The 3,911-nt window shown below is 35.6% G+C and overlaps 1 non-coding gene across 1 annotated transcript; it reads right to left on the bottom strand.

Moving 5' to 3' along the window:
• Positions 1-3,268: 3,268 nt before the first annotated feature.
• Trnan-guu lies at positions 3,269-3,342 on the bottom strand. Its single transcript has one exon. It is a non-coding gene; the product is annotated as a tRNA-Asn (tRNA).
• Positions 3,343-3,911: the final 569 nt, after the last annotated feature.

The raw sequence follows: 3,911 nt of genomic DNA, 5'->3' as shown, positions 1-3,911 counted from the left end.
GTAAACCCGTGATTATCCGTGCAGACTCAAGTTGAAGTTTTTTCTAGTTTGTCTGCGTCACCGAGAGTACACCCATCCCATACCTCGCAACAGTATTCTAGTAATGGAAGAATATAGGATCTGTATATCTTATTAAGAGTTGGTCTATTTAATATTTATTTTAGTTTGCGCAGTACGCTTACCTGTTTTGGAAATTTTTGGCATATATTTTCAATGTGGTTACTCCATTTACAATTTGTATCCAGAACTACTCCGAGGTGTCTACGATTATCCACGAAGTCAACACTTACATTATTAAAATTAATATCTATAACATAATCAAGTTCTATATTTGAAATAAGTAATGCTTTCGTTTTTACAGGGTTGAATTTAACTAACCATTTATCTGCCCGATTTTGGATCTTAACTAAGTCACTGTTAATTTTAGTTTCAATAGCCGGAGGAGATTCTTCCGAACATAATAAAGAGGTGTCATCTGCAAATAATTTGGATAGGCTTTCAGGATTATCAGAAATATCATTAATAAAGAGAATGAATAATAAAGGACCTAGAACCGAACCCTGTGGAACGCTAGCATTTGTATTTCTCATAATTATTTAACCAATTCAACAATTTCCCCGAAATACCATAATTTTCTAGTTTTACTTTCAGTCCCTTGTGCCACACACGATCGAACGCTATAGATATATCGCAAAAAACTAGACATGTAGGATGTGGTTTTTTTCTCTAGATTTTCACATAAAGTATGATAAATTTGATTAATTGATGCACTGCAGAATGGCCAGGCTGGAAACCCGATTGGTATTTATATATCAATGAATTTTCTAATAAATAATTATTTATATATTTTACAACTAGTTGTTCAAAAACTTTCCCAACAGTACTAAGTAATGAAATAGGTCTATAATTGGCAGAATCTTCTTTATTCCCCCTTTTAAATAACGGCATGACTAACGCTTGTTTCCAGGGTTTTGGAAAGATTCCAGTTTCCAAAGAAGATCTAAATATTAGTGATAAAGGAAAAGATACTGTATGTGCTGTATTTTTAACATGTTATGACTGATTGTGTCGCTACCAACAGATTTACTAATATTCAAAGATTTCAAAATGTCTATAATGTCATCTAATTGGAAATGTATGTCAGATATGGTGGCTTCCGTCTTAAGCTCTACCCTAGGTACATCAGGTACAAAGTAATCATTTAAGATGTTGGCTTTACCTAACTTTGACATTTTAATATTTCCAGTTACATTTTTGAGAGGAGGTATATTATTACAGTTATCCGAAGTTTTTATTAATCTACGAACAATTTTCCAGAAATTTCTTGGATTCGAATTTGAATAACGATCTAAAATTCCATTTATATCTACGTAGAAAAGTTCTTTTGTGTGTTTTTTTAAATTATTTACATGATTACATTGTTTCCGGAAGTTATGTTAGTTATAAGGAGAACGATTGGTTTCAAATAATTTTAGTAGTCTCTTTTCCTTATTTCTCGTCTTAAGTTAGAATGAAACCAAGGCTTGTCATTAGGTCGAATCGTAACAGTTTTTGTTGGTATACACTCCCCTGCTATGTCTAAAAATTTGGATGTAAAAAGTTCGCACATGTCATCCGGGGAGTGCGTCCTCGAAAATAAGTCGTGCCAGTCTGTCTCGTCTAATTTAATGTTAAAAAGTTCGTAATTTGCGTCGCCATAACATGTTATTTTCCTTTTGTAAGCTCTTGTGATATTAGGGCCAACAGTCAGTTCAACAGTCGTCGCTTGGTGGTCAGATATGTCATTTCCGATGTCAATTACGTCAGCAAAGCTAGAAGTGCATGTGTCGGATAGAAGAATTGGGTCAAGCAGGGTAGAGCACGTGCGTCCTATACGAGTCGGTTTGTCAATAACGTTGGTCAGGTGAAAGGAGTGGATAATATCATAAATTACGTGAGTGTTTTCTACAACTAAGAGATCAACATTAATGTCACCAACTATAACAACATATGGAGTTTCGTGTATGGCAGTTTCTATAGAAAATCGAAAGTGATTCCAGAAGGAGTGCGCAATATTAGGAGGTCTGTAAACTGTACATAGGAGAAATTTCTTGTTTGGAAACTGGATCTCTGTCCAAACCACTTCACCCACCCCAAATTCCAAGTCAGCTCTACGACGGGTGCACAAGAGACTGGAAGTGTAAACAGCTATCCCCCCACCCGGAGAACCACGATCCTTGCGGTACAATTCATAGCCACCTAGGAGTATATCGTCGTCTGCTATAGATATATCAAGGTGAGTCTCGGTGACACAAACAATATCATAGTCAGTTGCTACATGTTCTAAATATGACAACTTATTTCTCAGACTACGAATGTTCAAATGAAAAATAGAGATATCGTTATTTTGGGTTGTTGGGCCAGGGTTAGGATGAATGTCGTTACAGGATAAGAGAATGAATTGTAGTATAAGTAGAAAGTTAGAGTTTTTGATAATACAACATAGGGTAATATGTACAGCGTAAAGGAGCTCGGCTAAAATGTATATCACCCCAGACCTGCAGCCTTTGAAAATTTTCTGTATATCAATATAAAATAAAAACTGCTGTTTAGTTAAAGTACCATGTGTACGTTGGTAGAAACAACCGACTGCCGCTCTATATTGAGGTAAATCTTCACCCATGGTCATCAAATAGTATTGCAGTATTTATAGAGAGACAGTCGGATATATTCACCATACGCATACGTTTTTCTATATAAATGTAAATGTAGCACTCGGGGCGGAGAAACGGATATCGGGGTCAGGACAGGATAGGTCAAAGGTGAGAGAGGTGAAAAAGGGTAGTAGAAATATGTAAACAACGAAAATATTACTACACAAGGAACACATGTGTAGCGCGCTAAAGTATTAGCTGAATTATAGAGTACATAAGTTTATGTGAGAAAAATTTACAGTGATATTCAACCATTGTTGCATCCAAATTTCAATATACATACACCCTTTATGGAACCTTTTTATTATACAATGTTCTGTTACATATTTGAGTTCATACTTTGAAGCAGATCCTATTTTAAACAATATGATATTATTTGAAAGCGTAAAACATTGTTTTGATAGTTATTTGGACAAAAAAGTGAACCCTGTCGTACACCTTTGGACTGTGGCACTAAATAGGTCATAGCACAGACCCCGGGGACCTTATTAATTTAAACATATTATCTCATGTGTCGTGTCTTAGTGAGCTACACATATAACCCAGTTATAGGATTATGATCAAAAATAGAAAACCGTCCCCGGGTGGGCTTGAACGACCAATCTTTCGGTTAACAGCCGAACGCGCTCACCAATTGCGCCACGGANCCTTTTTTTATTATGCAATGTTTTGTTACATTTTTGAGTTCATAATTTGCAGCAGATCCTATTTTAAACAATATGATATTATTTGAAAGCGTAAAACATTGTTTTAATAGTTATTTGGACAAAAAAGTGAAACCTGTCGTACACCTTTGGACGGCGACACTAAATAGGTCATAGCACAGGCCCCTGTGACCTTATTTATTTAAAAATAGTATCTCATGTGTCGTGTCTTAGTGAGCTACACATATAACCCAGTTATAGGATTATGATCAAAAAAAATACCCGTCCCAGGGTGGGCTTGAACCACCAACCTTTCGGTTAACAGCCGAACGCGGTTTTTTTTTCTTTTAATATACATACACCCTTTCTGGAACGTTTTTATTATGCAATGTTTTGTTACATATTTGAGTTCATAATTTGAAGCAGATCCTATTTTAAAAAACATGATATTATTTGAAAGCGTAAAACATTGTTTTGATAGTTATTTGGACAAAAAAGTGAACCCTGTCGTGCACCTTTAGACGGCGGCACTAAGTAGGTCATAGCACAGGCCTCGGGGAACCTTATTAATTTG

Source organism: Mizuhopecten yessoensis, unplaced genomic scaffold (genome assembly GCF_002113885.1).
Source record: "Mizuhopecten yessoensis strain PY_sf001 unplaced genomic scaffold, ASM211388v2 scaffold2111, whole genome shotgun sequence".
Classification (NCBI taxonomy): domain Eukaryota; kingdom Metazoa; phylum Mollusca; class Bivalvia; order Pectinida; family Pectinidae; genus Mizuhopecten; species Mizuhopecten yessoensis.
This window is presented reverse-complemented; position numbering and strand designations above follow the sequence as displayed.